At 47.8% G+C, this 18,012-nt stretch overlaps 1 protein-coding gene across 1 annotated transcript in view; it reads left to right on the top strand.

The window, feature by feature from the left end:
• Fam170b (family with sequence similarity 170 member B) overlaps positions 1–18,012 on the top strand; it is a gene marked incomplete at its 3' end in the record, with an annotated part of 41,649 nt that overhangs the window by 16,732 nt on the left and 6,905 nt on the right. The gene's annotated exons all lie outside the window — the stretch shown is intronic.

Genomic DNA, 18,012 nt, shown 5'->3' with positions numbered 1-18,012 from the left:
CTGCCAGGAGAATCCCATTTTCAAGATGAACCACGTAAGCATCCAGAGGAGCGTGGAGCTGATGAGCCAGTGTCCAGTGTTATCCATGGAAGCCTGCCCTGGGAAGGGAGGAGAGGACTGGCATCAGCAGCCCTGGGAAGGGAGGAGAGGACAGGCATCAGCAGCCCTGGGAAGGGCCTTGCAGCTGCAGCTCTTCAAATGAGCGGGGTGGGGCCTCACCTAGAGCTGCAAGAACGCGGGCTGGCATGGCTACCCTCACGTAGTGGTTCTGCGGTGATGGTTGCCGTGTACAAAGTGCTTGCATGAAAGGCCTCAGGAAACCCGCGTCTTGCTACTCTGGTCATCAACACAAGATTCGGGGCACAGGCTCTGTGAACATTCGCTTACTCGAACCATTTCTGTCTTGGAAGACTCTGCTTTTCTGTTCTTCGGAAAGACAGGTGGCCGTATGGACTGGGCCTGCTCAGCTGGGGTTATCTTCATCATGTTGTGATGAAAGAGAAGCTATTTTTTTCAGAACAAAGTGCTGTGTTATAATAATGTCTGGAGTCCCAGGGTGTCTTTTGTCTGACTTGATAACAGTGCTACTCATTAGCAGCTTTTGCTAACTGATCACCTAAAGCAGTTACATGATACTCATAAGCAATCTTCTGTGTGTGAGATAGAATAAATCATCGTGTACTGGAGCTGGTAATTGATTTGTTTCTTTTAGCAGCATTTTAATTAAAACATCTGGTTTGTGAATGGCGGAATCACTTGTGAGCGAAGGTGAATGGCTTTGGATTCTCAGTCCTTGTTTTACGTTTTCTACACACACTGTGGGGTCCTCCCCATCACTGCATCTCATGACATATTTTCCAGACATGAGTGTGGTTTTGCTCCTTGCTCCATATAAAGTTTAACAAAGAGAAACATAGTCACGTGACACTTGATTCTGGGGAAGCTCTGAGGAAGGCATCACTCCATGCTTCCAACCTTAAGTGGGTGCACACAGCATGTTTTATGTAAGGCAAATTAAGATGGCTATAAGGTCGCTAGATGATGCAGTCTGACGGTGCATTGTCATACATGCAGTCCATTGTTGACTGAAATGCCGTTGCACTGTTCTCGGCTGACCAACATTGTTTCCCCAGATGGCAAGAGGTTGATGTCCTGGATGGGGAGTCATTGGCAATGATACCCCTCTGGCTTTCCCCCCCACCCCAAACTCCAATGGCTTCCTTCTGGAAGCTCTTCTAGTTTTAATGGAAAACTCTCAGGCCCTTCTTGAGAGCAGCTCCCAGAGATGGGATTCTAGGCAACAATACCTCTTGACAGCTCCCCTTCTTAGGAGCAGCTTCCAGGGAGGACAGTAGCTCTTGGAGATATCGGGGACAACCACAACGAGCCACTGTGTTGGGTGCAGTGTCTTGGGGATAGGACCATTCAGAGCTGGTTGTCTCACCCTCTCATTTGGGAACATTGGAGCAGAGGCCATGGACAAGGTAATCCTTCCTTTCCTGGCCTAGGAGATCATGGACTCCCAAAGCACATGTAGCTGCCCCCCATTGCTCCTTACAGCATGGAGAACACCATGCTTAAAGATACCAAGTAACTCAACCTAGCTGTGGTGCAGAACCTGTAGGACTCAGTAGTTGAAGGAGGAGAAGGGGAGGTGAGAGAAGTCAGCAAATTAGAAATTATCCATAGATGTGCCAATCTACTTAGAAGTTAAAACTATTGCTATTTCATTCCTAAATAAACTCAGGACATAAAGATAAATGTCTGCACATATATGTTTTCCACTGTGTACTAAAAGTACACACAGGAAAGTCTGTCTAGGAATTGTGTGAGGGTTTGTAGGTGATGCTGTAGATCTCCTTTGTATCATCAAAGGCTAAAAACAGCTACATATGGACAAGTTACACAGGTAGACATGGAAACTGTCAGGCTGATTTCCAAACGAGTCAGTATCCTTCTGATCCTTGCCCCAGTCCAAGCAGGAGGGAAAGGTAGTTGGGGCTGGAACAAGGCAGCAGTGATGAAGATGGATTGGTTGGGGAAGAATGGAAAGCAGGAAAAAGAGGAAGACAGCCCCACCCCCAGGGTCAGCAGCCTCTGGCTTGAGCTAGACCCTACCTAGCTAGGAAAGGTCTGCAGCTGAGTCCTGGTTTTTAAACTGATGCTTGGAAGCCAGCATGGGGATGGTTGCATTTGGACAAAGTGAACCTCACGTTTCCTGCAGGGTTTTTGCAAGAGTTTTGTGGAGGTTGTGCCTGAGAATTAGGGTTAAAAACATATGTGGATCTTTATTCTGGAATATTCTTAGAGATCCCTGAGTAGGTCCAGTGAGAACGGGAGAGGGGAGAATCAGACAGGAGAAGATGAAGGAGGCAGGAGGGAATTCTGAGGCAGAGGGATGCTGAGCCTTGTAGATCCATGACATGAACACAGAGAGGTGGCCGGTGACAGCAAGTCTGAATGAGGTGCTGCCAGGGCTGCTCAAAGCACAGCCTGGGAACTGATTTTTTTCCCCTCCTGGGTCATTTGTCACAGTCTCAGACTTGGGATACTAATTAATCAACCTTCAAAAATAGGCTTTTTTCAGAAGCGTGTGACTGTGAGATGACAAGTCAGTGGCCCCAGCTATGAAAGCTGAGTGCAGGAATGTCACTGCGGCGTCACCAGCCCAGCCTCCCTGGTCAGTGTACCTTAAGTCCAAGTGCTCATGGTCCTGAGTTTCAGCCAACGCTCTGTGTGTGTGTGTGTGTGTGTGTGTGTGTGTGTGTGTGTGTGTGTGTGTGTGTTTCACTTGTGGTTCCCTGCCTGCGGAGTACAGGATTGTGTTGTGGTATTCTGCATGATGCTTTGCAAGCAAGACAAACCATCGGGGGCTTTCCTCATCTATACAATGAGCAGAGAATTATGCCATCTGTACTGACTTTGGGTTAACCAAATAAAGATTGTGCACATAAAGCTCTTCGCCTGCTGACACTCAGGTGGCCCTCAGTCAGCACGAACTGTTACTTACCATTGCTTTTGGTCTGTTTCTACCAAATTCAGAAAAAGTGAGACTAAGGAAGTTTCCATTTATATGAATGTTAATCTTTTAAAAGTTTTAGGTTTGCACATCTGTTGGGAAGGCTATTAGCAGTCCCACATGATGTTTTCTCTCACCTCCTATATTGTTTGCATCCCACGTTGGTGTGGTGCACATGCCACGAAAAATGAACTGATTACATACATGACGGAAAACTGAAACCCACACATTTGATTTCCTTAGTTTTCACCTAATGTTGTCTTCCTGACCCAGGACTCCATCCAGGATCTTGTATGGCTTCTCAAGCTCCCCTCAGTTGCAGAAGATTCTCAGAATTATGTTTGATGGTTTGGACAGTGTTGAGGATCAGTAAAGCGCTTTGTAGACCATTCCTCAGCTGGAATTTATCTGGTTTTTTTTTGTTTTGTTTTGTTGTTTTGTTTTTTGAGACAGGTTTCTCTGTGTAGCTTTGGTATCCCATCCTGGAACTCACTCTGTAGACCAGGCTGGCCTTGAACTCACAGAGATCCGCCTGTCTCTGCCTCCCGAGTGCTGGGATTAAAGGCATAGGCCACTACTACCCAGTTTATCTGATATTTTTTAATGATGGTACTGTTTTCAGAAATTGTATTACATTCTTATTTATTCCTTTTGTGTGAGCCTCTGTGTGTACCTATATGTGAACATGTCATAGTGCATTTGTAGAGGTCAAAGGACAATTTTCACTGAGTTGATGAGTTCTGGGAATCTAACTCAGTCAGCTTGGTAGTAGCCACATTTACCTTCTAAGATGTCTTGTCTTTTTATGGCCCTAATATAAACTTCTTTAAAGCTAAGTTGGAAACAAAATTGAGTGGAATCATGCAAAAACTAAGTGTTCATTGATCTTTGTCATTTCTGAAATATATAAAATTAAACAAAAAGTTAACAAACCCCATTTATATTTGAACTGGATAGATTCAACAAAAAGGAAGCTTCTATTGTTTAAATAAAGCAAATAAGGGCTGGGAGGGTAGCTCAATGCTAAAGAACCTGCCTAGCAAGTATGAGGTCATGGGTTAAATTCCCAACAACCCAAATTATACATACACGTGATAAAGTAAAATATGATCACCATATAGGCAAGGGGGTACTCTCCTTAGCACTGAAGACCAACATGAGTTTTAGGGAGCAGCAGAGATCAGGGGGCTCAGGACCTCAGCCAAGTAAGGGAATGTTATCCTCTCATCAAGAAAAGACTGGCTCCTTCCCATCATCTGTGGGCAGCGGAGGCTCTAGAGCCATCTGGGAAGATGGACCAGAGCTGCCCCTGAATTTTCTCTACAAAAAGAGACCCATCGGGAAGCACTTACTTATAATGCAATTCTTTACAATGTGGCTGCTATTTTTCCTGTATTGTGTTTACATCAAGAGATGGCAGCAAGTTGTGAGTCTATCACAGAGGCTACACAACAAGCAAAGAATGAAACCATGGCCAAGAGCTACTTCAGTGTTTCCTGATAGGGTGTTTACAGCCACCAGTTCTGTGATGGTGATCAGTAGCTTTTCCCAAGGGGAGATGCTCCATGGACTCACCCAGGATGCCTCTCCTCTGCATGGCACAACATGCCCCTCTTACCTCCATTAGCTTTTGGAAGCCAAGACCTGTCACCTGCTCCTATATTTCAGGTTAAACTGAGTCTGCTCTATGAGTGAGTATGTGGAACTCATGGTCCTCCAAAGGCCCTTGTATTAAATATGTGGCCATCAGCTTGATGGGATCTTTAAGAGTTGGGGTCTAGAAATCAGTCCCCCGTCAATGAAGGTGTGCCCTTGAGGGGGATAAGGGGACCCTGGACCCTCCTCTTTCTCTTTCTTCTTTTCCACCCTGGCCATGAGGTAAGTAGTTCTGCCTGCCCCATGGATGAGCTGCTACAGGCCCACAGCAATGGGGCCGACAGACGGAACTAACACATACCTTCTTTTTATAACTGTGGGCCAGAATGACTCTTTCATCATCATATGTTGGTTTATCTCAGGTGTTCATTAGACAGACAGGAAATTTGACTGGTGCAAATAGCTTCACAGAAGTAACGAGTCTCAGACACAGATAAAATAAAAGAGTGATGGCCATCTTACACTGTGGCTACCTCGCTCACGCACACCCCTCCGGCTCTATCTGTACCTCCAACCATATCTTGTCTAGGTGCACAATTGGTTTTCCACACTTATAGGTCTACATTTATGGGTTCAAATAGTCATGGTTTGGACATTTTCAGAAAAACAAGTTGTACTTGTATTGAACAGATACAGAAAATAAGGTATAATTATTCACATTACAAACTCTTATATCAGGTACTATAAGCATCTGGAGATGACTTAAATGGTTGTACAGCTTATTTGCAGATATCATATTCTTTATATAAGGGACCTGAGTACTCTCTGACTTTGGTACCCAGAGCTCCTACAGATTCCTAAGGGCATCTGGAGTTCCACTCACTGTAACAACCCACCATCACTGGCGATGTGCTGTTTCAGGGATTGACTTATTTACCCAGCAGGGGTAGCAGTGTGGACTCTAGCCTAGCAGGCTTAAGTGAGACCCTGGAGTGATTCTACTTTATCCCAGATGTCTCCTATCTGAAATGAGGTTGATGACCATAGAGGGCTAGGATCTTGTGATCACTGCTGTGTGTGAGACATTGATCACTGCTGTGTGTGAAACATTGATCACTGTTGCATGTGAAACATTGATCACTGCTGTATGTGAAACACTGATATTGCTGAGTGTGAAACACTGATCACTCATGTGTGTGAAACACTGGTTACTACTGTGGGTGAAACACTGGTCACTACTGTGGGTGAAACACTGGTCACTACTGTGGGTGAAACACTGATCACTGATGTGTGTGAAACAATCACTGCTGTATGTGAAACATTGATCTCTGCTATGTGTGAAACACTGAACGTATCCAAGTTTGTAAATGATCTACACATGTGCCCTCCGCTAGACACTGTGGGGAAGACACAAAAGATAGAAGCAGCCCTTAGTCAGAGGAAGCTCAGGTAAGTAAGAAAGCGTCATTATAGAGGGGTGAACGGGGTGCTGTTTGAGCATAGGAGACAGAGAGAGAAAATCCTAACCACCAACATAGTAGCCTCCCACTCCAGCCTGAAGGGCTTTGCTCATAAAGAAAGAGTCCAGGGATCATGTTCCCTGGAATGCACAAAGTTACAAATGTAAAAGACCATAGCAAAACTAAAGGGCAAGAAAGCCAGGTGTCTGGAGCTTAGACTTCAGGGAAACCCATGGTTACAGAAGGTCCTGCCATCTTGGGCTATTTGGCTGTCTCTATTCTGTGAACTTGGTTTTATTGTTCAGAAATATATTAAGTGACTAGTAATAAAAGATCAGAGAAGTGAAGGAAAGATCCAGCAGGTCTAATACGTGTTTAGAAAGTGTTCTAGAAGAGAACAGTTAGAACCAAGAAAAGGGTAGCTCATAAGAAAGAATCAGGACTGAGGTGGTGACTCAGAGGATTCAATGCTTGCTGTGAAATCTTGAGGAGCAGAGTTCAAACCCCAGAATGCACATCAAAAGTCAGTCTTGGTTGTACAGGTTTCATTGTATCCAGCCCTGTCATCCTGCGCTGGGGCTGGACACAGGAGAGTTGCTGGGGTTTGTTGGCTGGCAGCCTAGCTCCAGGTTTAGTGAAAAACCCTGTCTCAGGGGACTAGGACACATTATATCCTCTTGTGGCCTCTGCACAGCAGACACATGTGTATCACACACACAGACACACACAGACACACACAGACACACACACACACACACACAGACACACACACACACACACACACGAATCAACCATACCAGAGCTGTAGAGGACAGGAGGTTGTGACGTTGTGACGTTATCCTACTTCTCTCAGTGGCAAAGCCAATGAAAACAGGGGAGCAGTATGTTCAAAATTTTTAAGCCCCAGAATATCCCACACCAAAACAGCAATCTATCACTAGGTGAGAAGGCAGAGTCAGATGAGCAACAAGGACTTTACAACACGAGCCACAGAGATTTTACAACGTGCAGGAACTCAGCGTTTACCGTCCAGATTATCTGCTGTGAAAGGAGATGAACTCCAGCACAGGGGACTTTATTTATTTTTTTTTACATGTCTCTTCTGTAGCCCAGGCTGGCTTTGAAGTTGTGACGATCCTCCTTCCTCAGTCTCAGTGTTGGGATTATAGATGTAACACACACAGCTGAAAGATTTCAGAGGTGGATGTGAGTAAGGGAATGTGGGTGAGAGAGGAGGCCAGTAGTGCTCACACTCATTGACAAGCATCTGGACACAGCAACACCAAACCCATTCATTGAGGTTCCTGTGATCTCAGGACGGGAGCTGGTACCAGGCCAACAGGGAGAGGAGGAAGAGCTGCTATCAGGAGCAGAAGGCAGACTGTTGTGGGGTGCACTACGGAGGACTGATTCATGCTCAATTGACTGACAGCAGATACAGTGCTGAGTTTGTGTGGTGCCAACTGAAGATGCTAAGAAGGAAAAGAAACTGCACAGGATGCTCACAAACAACTACAGTCCAGAAAAGGTGGGCGGACAGGAGGGAAAGGGGGAGGAGAAACACAGCAGATGATGTCATCCAAAGGAAGTGGACGTGGACACAGTGGTGCAGGCCTGAAATCCTAGAACCTAGGAGGTAGAGGCAGGAGAATCTACTTTATCCCAGATGTCTCCTATCTGAAATGAGGTTGATGACCAAAGAGGGCTAGGATCTTGTGATCACTGCTGTGTGTGAAACATTGATCACTGCTGTGTGTGAGACACTGATCACTGCTGTGTGTGAAACATTGATCACTGCTGTATGTGAAACACCACTGATTATTGCTGAGTGTGAAACACTGATCACTGATTAGGAGGTTAGGGATATCCTCAGCTACATGGTACCTTGAAAGTTAGTGTGGGATATATAAGATCTCATCTCCCAAATTAAAACAAACCAAGAAATTAGGTGTAAATTGGTTAAATTTATGAAATTCACCTACAAAAACAATTACTTTTAATTTAAAATTGAGCAACGTGTTGTTTTATAGGAACATAACTAAAATTAAAATTATATAAAAATTATAATGAGTTTGCAAATAAGAAAATGAGACTTAGCACATATAAGGCCTGAGATGGGTCCATTACACAACACATATGGACATGTAGACACAAGGACACACAGACACACAGCACAAACACACAACATAGACAAAGAGGCACAAAACACAGAAAGACACACACAATGTACACAGACACACAAAAAGACACACTAACACATAGCACACCCTCAGACACACAACGCACACACATACACAGAACATTTACAGACACACACACACAGATGCACAATACAACACAGACCCACAGAGACATACACGCACACAACACACATAGGCACTTATATAACACACACACACACACACACACACACACATATATATACACAGCACACACAGACACACAATACATACATACACAATGCATACAAACACCCACGCACACACAACACACATGCACACCACAATGCATAATATACACATACATTCTCACATACACACAACACACACAGACACACACACACAAAACACAGACATACACAGAGATACATACAGACACACACACATACACAACACATACACACATACATAACACACATAAGCACACACAGGCACATACACACACACATACTACACACAGATATACACACATCACACATATAGACACACACACAGACACAGAAAGCACTGATAGGTAGTTGATTGTTTTTACTCTTTTACTCTTTGGGGGACCCTCCACCCAGCTCCCAAATAAATCACACACAGAGACTTATTTTTAGTTATAAATGCCTGGCCTTAACTTGGCTTAGTTTCCAGCCAGCTTTCCTTAACTTAAATTATCCCATCTACCTTTTACCTCTGGACCTTTCCATTCTCTTACTTCTGTATATCTTACTTTCACTCTTACTTTGTGGCTGACAGGATGGCTGAGTGGCTGGTCCCTAGCGTCCTCCTCTCCTTGTTTTCTCTCCTTGATCTTCTTTTTCTCCTTCTATTTATATTCTGTGCCCACCAGCCCTGCCTATCCTTTCTCCTGTCTTGCTGTTGGCCATTCAGCTCTTGATTAGACCATCAGATGTTTTAGACAGGCGCAGTAACACAGCTTCACAGAGTTAGACAAATGCAACATAAAAGAATGCAACCCATCTTTGCATCATTAAACAAATATTCCACAGTATAAATAACTATAATACATCTTAAAGTAGTAGTTCACAACACTGATACATGGACACACATATACACAACACACAATAAACACAGTATAGACACAAATCACACAGATTCACAACACATATACACACACAACACACAGAGTGACAGGCATACACACTACACATGCTAGAACAAAAATACTTATTTACCTGGAAGTTGCAGGACACTAAAAAGTAACGCAGGATTCTAACGTTGGGGATGGCCTAGTTTTGCCTCATTCTAGCCCTTTACCAGTGCCCACAATGTACTCCGTACAAAGAGCAGGGAAAGAGCCTTTAAAAGGCACCAGAGGGCCACTCCGAGTGCTGAAAGCGGGGGAAAGCAGAGAAGGAGCCTCAGAGGTACCCAGTGTCTTCCCAAAGATACACCCCAGCTTGCACTGCACACAGGTGGGTGTGGGTCTTGATGCCCTGTCCTTACAGCTCTCAGGATTTGGGGAACAAACCCAGAAAGGAAGCCGACTTAAGGATGCAGTGGGTCTGCTTTAAAATCCTCCAGCTCTTGGTTGACCCCCAGCCTCAGTACATAGGTGAAATAGTCAGGATTCAGAGACAAATCACTCTGGAAGCTGAAAGGAGTTGAGCAGAGGGGTCAGCGGCTGCCCTACAGCTGATAGGAAGGAGAGCATGAATTCAGATCCTGCCACCTTAAGGGATTTAGTGTGATAGTTAATTCTAAGTGTATGTCAAAGTATCTGGATATTTGGTTTAGCCATTTTGAATAATCCCATGGGTTTGTTCGTGGGTGAGATTTCCTTTTAAATTAGTGGTCTTTGAGTAAAACAGATTTCCCTCCACAGTGTGCGTGGGCCTCATCCAGTCAGTTGAAGGCCTGAATACAGCAAAAGAATGATATCTCTTGAGCAAGAAGAAATTCCATAGTAGACACCTCAGACATGGACCACACATCAGCTCCTTCAGGGTCTCCATTCTGCCAGCCCACCCTGTGGATTTAGTACTTGCTTAACTCCAATTTTTGCTTAAGCCAACCTCTTTCTGCACACAAACTCCGATGTTTGTGCAGAGTCTTGACACACTTAATAAACACAGGAGGCTTCTATTCAAAGCAGGAACAGGCTGGAAACAAAACTGTAATAGACCAACAAAGCCTTCCACCAGAATCATGGCAATTTCCCAAGGATTTAACGTGCCAGACCAATGGCCTGTGTCAAGGTATTAACTTGTAAAGATGCCAGACAGAGTGGCACTACACGGAATTTGATGTCTTTGGAGAGTATTGCCTACAAGAAAGGCACTCACTGTGTCGTGCATGGCAACATTTGGTGACAGGATGTAGGAGGGAAGAGTTAAGTGACCACACTTGGTTCAGAAGGAAGTTGGAAATGATACAGGCACTACAAGGGAACTGAACGTGGAAACGCAGCAGCCACTGCTTCATTCTTCATGGTGGAGTCTGCACCCTCCATCCCTCTTCCCAGAACAATATGCCTGTGGTACCCTCTCCACACGCTCATATGCCCATGGGACCCTCTCCACACACTCATATGCCCGTGGTACCCTCTCCACACGCTCATATGCCTGTGGAACCCTCTCCACACACTCATATGCCCGTGGTACCCTCTCCACAGACTCATATGCCTGTGGTACCCTCTCCACACACTCATATGCCCGTGGTACCCTCTCCACACACTCATATGCCTGTGGAACCCTCTCCACACACTCATATGCCCGTGGTACCCTCTCCACAGACTCATATGCTTGTGGTACCCTCTCCACACACTCATATGCCTGTGGGACCCTCTCCATACACTCATATGCCTGTGGAACCCTCTCCACACACTCATATGCCTGTGGGACCCTCTCCACATGCTCATATGACCGTGGTACCCTCTCCACAGACTCATATGCCCGTGGGACCCTCTCCACACACTCATATGCCTGTGGGACCCTCTCCACATGCTCATATGACCGTGGTACCCTCTCCACAGACTCATATGCCCGTGGGACCCTCTCCACACACTCATATGCCTGTGGGACCCTCTCCACACACTCATATGCCCGTGGGACCCTTTCCTCATTCTCTTAGATGCTTCTTGACTCTTCAGCCATCTGCCATTTTTAATTGATTTAAATAATTTCTTGGTCACAGGAAGCTGGGCTCCATGGCTTCTGCACCCAACATCCAAAAAGAAGCAGCGTCCTCTCTGGCCTCTGAGTTTATAGCACAGGTTTGACTCCATGGACAGCAGATGTTATCCTTTGCTCTCCTTTCTCAAGAGCAAATAAGTTGGTGATGGCTTTATTCTCATTGGTTAGATCAGCAGGCACGAGAATGGCTAAGAGCCACATAGGAGTCTCTGTGTCCAGGCCCTGAGCTGGGGAGGCTCTGACATTCCTGGTAGCTGTAGATAGAGCTACACCAGCTCAACCCTTAAAGCAGCCAAGTTATGGCGAGCTGTGTAAACACTCCTGAGCGGGGAGTGATACAGTACTGAGTTTGTGAAATGCAAAATGATAAAGTCCAGGTTGGGGGGCCTGACTGCTTCCCCAGCGGGGGACAGGTATGAGGCCTGACACAAAGAGAACCTATTCCCCAAAGACATTTTACACACCCCACAGGAACAACACATTTTAGAGAGGAAATAATGTCTGCAGAGGAACTACAGGAAGTTTCCCATTGTTAATCCACAGTGCCCCTTCAAAAGGCGGATGGATGCCAGTCAAAGCAAGCCTCAGGCAGCCTCAGGCAGCCTCAGGCAGGGTGAACTGATCCTATTCAGTGACTTTGTCATGAATGAGCATTAATAACCAGGGTGAACTGGTCCCATTCAGTGACTTTGTCATGAATGAGTGTTAATAACCAGGGTAAACTGGTCCTGTTCAGTGACTTTGTCATGAATGAGCGTCAATAACTAGGGTGAACTGGTCCCGTTCAGTGACTTTGTCATGAATGAGCGTCGATAACTAGGGTGAACTGGTCCCGTTCAGTGACTTTGTCATGAATGAGCATTAATAACTAGGGTGAACTGGTCCCGTTCAGTGACTTTGTCATGAATGAGCATTAATAACTAGGGTGAACTGGTCCTGTTCAGTGACTTTGTCATGAATGAGTGTTAATAACCAGGGAAGAGAGGTGGTGGAAGGGCAAGGGAGAGATAGTCACAACAACCTGAGGTGGAGACGGGAGGTAGCTTGGACTTCAGGCATGTGTGGGGTACTCTCAGATCCTCGGAAAGCCTCTGGAACTACAGGGGCCCTCTCAGTCCCCTCCCCATTCTGTGTGAGAACCTGTATCTGAATTGCTTCTGATGGCAGAGAGGGGAGCAGAGGAAGAGCATGTTTGGGTCCAGGCAGGTGGGAAGACAGGCAAGCGCTTCAGCTGTTGTCCGGTGACTCTGGGGTATTCATCTCCCAGGGGGAAGCGTCTCCTCAATGAAGAGTAATTTCCCATACTGTCTAGTGCAACTTTAGATAAACGCCATAACGTGGCTCTAGCTTTTTAGACTGGAAACAGAGACTTCCCACTTCTGAGAGACTGTGAGCCAAGGATGCCTTTAGTGTGCCTCACAGTTTAGCAATCCATCGTACTTGGGAGGTTTGGGATTGTACTCTCCTTGGCTGCTCAGCTTCAGAGGAGGCCCAGGCTAGGTGTTGCTTTCCACCATTGTGAAGTCACAAGTGTGAGCCGTAGCATCTCAGGCTGGGACACCAGCAGCACCGTGTCTGGCTTCAGGCCAGCTGTCCTGGAGACTCCCTTGCCCAGGAGTGGGTGGGAGAGCTATGCTTGGGGACAGGTGTCTGGAGGAGGAAAGGCAGGAGGGGCTGGAAAGCCCCTGGCAGCAAGACAGTTGTCTGTGATACTGACATGAACCTTTAGTGATGATGTCCACTCCATGGCTCAGCCGCTGTTTGAGTTTGGAAAACAAAGAAGAAAACAGGGGTTGGGTGGGGGTTGAGGAGGCAAGTGCGCCCCCTAGGGACTTTCCACTCATGTGCAAGGTCACATGACCTATTTTCCTTTCTGTTGCTATGACAAAATACCTTTACAAAAAGCAGCTTAGGGAAGAGAGAGCTTGTTTGAGCTCACCCTCCCAGGTTAGAGTCCATCACTGCAGAAGTCAAGGCCGGATCTTGAAGCAGCTAATCACGTCCGTAGCCATAGCAAAGAGACTCAAATGCATGCACGGCTCCTGTTACTCAGCACACCCTCTCCACTCTCATACAGTCCAAGACTCAACCCAGAGAACAGTGCCGTCCATATCCAATTACCCCAGTGCCCATTTGGTGGTTGGTGTGTGCTACAGCTTTGCTGCCCTGTGGGGGTGAGGCTGGGAAGACATCTAGGTGAGCCTTCTCCCAGCAGCCAGAGCAAGCATGCCTCAGGTGCCTGAGCTGGTCATGCCCAACCTCCCAGGCAGTGTTGAGTTCTAGGCCAAGCTCCGCAGTCCCCACAGCTGGAGAGACTACTCTGACCTCCAGAGCCTACTTGGCCAAGCCCACCCCTGGGCGTGACTCTTCCCACAGCCCAGCTGGCTTCCATTAGGCTTTCCCCAGCATGTACTGTCTTCATTTGCTCTTGTTTATGTTTTCTGGCAAATGCCTGTCATGGCTTTCCCACAGGGAGGGCCCTATTCTTGCCTGTTAGGTTAACCCTTTGTGGCTGGGGCATTTTAACCTTTTGTGGCTGGGGTAGGTCTCCTCAGCCCAGCTCCAGGAGCTGTACCCACGGGTGGGGAGCTGTTCTTGATCCTAGCCGGCTGGTGATGATACTAGGCCTCTGGGTGGAGGGGCCTGTGGGAGGGGCTGGTGCTGAACCTCAAGTAGACCAGGGTCTCTCACAGGAGACTTTGCATATCCTACTCATGAGCCTGTGTCTTTCCCCCAATCTCATAGCATTCAAATAAGCGAGAGGTCATTTATTGTTTATTTTCTTATGTAAGCAAGAATTTACAACACAAGGCTATTGTTTAGGATGGGCACCTAAACCAGGCAAAAACAACCAAAAGTAAACAACCAAAGACAAACAAACAAACCCAGAAACAACCAAAAGTAAAATGCAGCCACTGATGAATTCCCATCACCATCAGGGTCCCCAAACTAAGTTAACCAAAATCCCAGCATGGTTGAGGTGGGGATGCTCATGGAATCTCATCCCCAGCTGAGGAGCTATTGGCAATCAACAAGGGAAAGTCAGTTTTCCTCAGGGACACAGCCTGAAAGACTCCCTGTGTCCCAGGAGATGATCCCACACCCATGCACACATGGGCAGCATTAAGTGGATTCAGTCGGTTAAAAAGGGAAAAAGCACCTGAAGTTGGGAGGAAATATCGGTGGGAGGCATAGTGGGCAAACTGAAGTGGAGGAAATGAGGGTGGGTTTCATCAAAACATGCCGCGTGCACGTACAGAATTCTTAAAGCATAAGAAAACAAAGTGAGTTCTTAAAAGGGTGAGGCCACCAGTCCATGGATAGCAGTTTCTCCTTCTGCCTCTTTATCAGGCTATGATGCACCATGCTGTTCAGATTCTGGCTACCGGACTCATGAGTCAAGTAAGCCTCTTTTGCTTATAAGATATGCAGCTTCTGGTATTCTGTTATAGCAGCACAAACAGACTGAGCCGCTGTCTTTTCCCATGTGAGCAAAGCTGAACTTCTACGACACTGGCCAGGGTTCTTTCTCCTGTTAATGGTGCTGGTTGGTGGAGGTGACACAGGTAGATTGGTGGGAGGGGCTGCTCTGGTCTCTTCCACCCGCTTCCTGTTGCTGTGGATGTGTGAGATCTCAGTTTTCCCAACCGGAAGCCATTTCCTAGCACCTAGCACCTAGGATTAGACCCCCTAAGGAGCAGAATTCCCAGGTCTCTGGGCTAGCATGGTGTGCCCGATGTTCAGCCAGTCCCATCACACTGCAGAGGATGCAGTTGACAGACAGTGGGCAAGCCTGAAAGCCCTCTTCATGCTCTATTCTACACCTCGACATTTCACATGACCTGATCCAGCCTTCCCAGAAGTCCCCACTCCCACCCTGCTTCATTACTGAGGTTTGGAGTTTTATGTTGGGGATGGGACAGAGCTGTGGGACCCCTCTCCACCTGTACCATCTCTCTGAAGAATGGTACGAGAACAGACTGATCTTAACGCAGATCTTTGAAAGCGGAGGATTTGGCTCATGATTCTGGGGGCTGGAAGTACGGGGGGAGTCCGTAACTTCAGGTCATTTTCCTGCAACACCACCCATATGCCTTGGGTGTGAGCCAAGGGTACAGCACAATGCATGGAAGGACTTGGACGATAGCTTAGTCAGCCTTCAGGACTGTCCAGTCCAAGTACAAGATCGTTCCAGTTCATTCAGCAAAACCTCGGCCTGGGAGCTGGGGGCTTGGCTGAGAGGGAAGACACAGTTCCATCCTGGAGGTCCCGGTGTGACTCTCTAAGAACACACAGAGGGTGTGGTCAGCTGCAGGGGCCCCGCTCTGGGATCGCGTGCTGGAGTCCAGCTGTTAGAGAGAGGCGCTTCAGCACGCATCGGAGCCCCATTAAACAGCAGAGTTCCACTGAGCTTGGGCTGAGCAGGAGGAAGGCAGGCTCTTGGCTGGACTTGTCCTGCCTGAGGGTTCAGCCGCTAGACGGAGAAAGCCTAGGCTGTTTGTGCAGGAGCCCCAAAGTGAAGGTCAAAACCTCAAAAAAACCGTGTTCAAGGAGCAGCCTGTTAACCAAACCGGAAGGACGGACGCTAAACTCTGCGCTTTCTGCTCGCTCTTGCCTGGTTGAGACCTGACTTTTGGGGCTGCATTGCTAAGTGACGGACTTTCTCCATGTGGTCTACAAACTCATTTAGAAACAAAACAAAACAACAACAACAAAAACCCTCAGGCGAAGCACTAGACAGCAGCTCCAAGGGCAATATTCCTCTGCGGGACCTCGACTTGTCTGATCGCCCTGACACTTTCTCTGTCCACATAACACAAGGGTGAGGTCATCTTTAATCCCTCCACTGCTGACTCTGCTTCCCCAGCTTTGCCCTTGCCCATACCTGGCCCAGTTTCTGACGCTGCTGCCACCTGCCCCTCTCCCTTGGCTGCTAGGTCTTGCTTTGGGGAGGGGCCCCAGAAGTCCTCACTGCTGGGAGGGAAGAAAGGGTCCCTCGTCACCACCGGAACACCTTTACACTCTGGCTGGGTGCCAGAAACCCCCCAATCACAGAGCCAGAGCACAGACGGCCACACCAGGCACCAACAGGCTATTCCTGGCTCTGGTTGTGTGGGATGGGTGATCTGACGCTCCTGTAGCCTATTTCATAGCACAAGTCTCACTGGAATTAGAAGCCCAGGCAAGGCAAGTGTGGAGCCTCTGCTTCCTGCATGGCTCTGGCTGCTTTGCTTCCTGTTGCCTTCTCAGCTGAGAGGATCCCAGGCCGGGAGGAGCAGGGTTTGGAAGAAAGGGTTGGAAAATACTGCAGGCTTTCTGGACCAGGCTTACAGGCTCACATGCGATGTGTGCAGAGGGTTGGCCAGGAGACGGCCAGAGCTCCAAGAAAATGCTGTGCTGGGCCTTTTGGGCTTTTGCACACCACCCCTCCTGGCTGCCTCAGAGAAGCGGAGAGGTTCCTGGCGAGGCTGAAGACCCAGCTGGAAGCCTTTGGAGCTGAGGTGGGGGGGTGGGGGGGGTGGGGAGACTAAGCAGTGCCACGAGGGTGTTCTCTGCTCAGTGTCTGTGCGGAGGAAGGGAAGGCCCTCCCCACGGTCAGGAACAGTCCGAAGGGGGCCCCTGGGACAGTGGAGGACAATTGCACGCTATTTGTAGGGTTTAAGCAACCTAGGAAGCAACCTCGTTCGTGGGCCACTCTAGGATGGCCTAGCAGAGCCGCCTTGGCCCGCACACCTACGGGATCAGAACCCCTCCACAGTCCCCGCCTGTGCCTCAGCCTCCATATGTGGAAGAAGTGTGAACAGTGCCTTCCTGCTGGGACCAGGGACAGGACTGCAAAGGTCACATGGAGATTCTGGGAGGAGGGGAGGATCTGACTAGAAAGTCTGGAAAACATTCTTGTGACTAGAAACTGGGAGACTAAGGACAAAACCAAGTACCTATCAATCATGTCATCCAGCTGGCAGTTTCCTGTGAGATGGGGTTCATGGTGCTGAAGTTGTTGACAGGAACACCGGGTCTGAACAGAAAAGCACACTGCAGAAGTATCCTCCCAGGCTGTCCTGGAAAACCCTGATGATCACCTGGTGCTTAGTGGTCACCTGCTTCCGAAATCCCCTGATGGGTCCAGGGAGGCCCACAGAACCAGATGCTGGCAGTGAGCTCTTTCATCTGGACATATTTAAACACTAGAGGGAACATCAATGCCTACTGAATCTTTGTAGCTGGGTAACTAATATAGTGCACAGGAAACAAGCCCCACTTATTGGGGGTAGAGATTCAGACAGGGCAAGGAGAAGAAATCCAGGGCCCCACCTGGACCCCAGCTGGGCAGCATGGTCATCTAAAGACAGTCTGGCTCTTGCATTTAGTGGTTGACAGAGACCCACAGAGGCTGCTGCCTGGAGTGTCTGTGTGGCCTTTCTACATGCTCTGAGCGTTCTCAAAGCATGGTGGATGACTGGGAAGGAGAGAGGGGAGGGTGGAGAGGAGAGGTGGCCTCCTTCGCTAGCCTGGCCCTGGCAGTTGGCAAGCTCCTCTCCTCCACATTGTCCTGCCCGAGGCAACTACAGAGTCTC

This window comes from Peromyscus leucopus, chromosome 9 (genome assembly GCF_004664715.2).
Source record: "Peromyscus leucopus breed LL Stock chromosome 9, UCI_PerLeu_2.1, whole genome shotgun sequence".
Lineage (NCBI taxonomy): Eukaryota > Metazoa > Chordata > Mammalia > Rodentia > Cricetidae > Peromyscus > Peromyscus leucopus.
The sequence above is the reverse complement of the archived record's forward strand: the minus strand, read 5'-3'. Positions and strand labels throughout refer to the sequence as shown.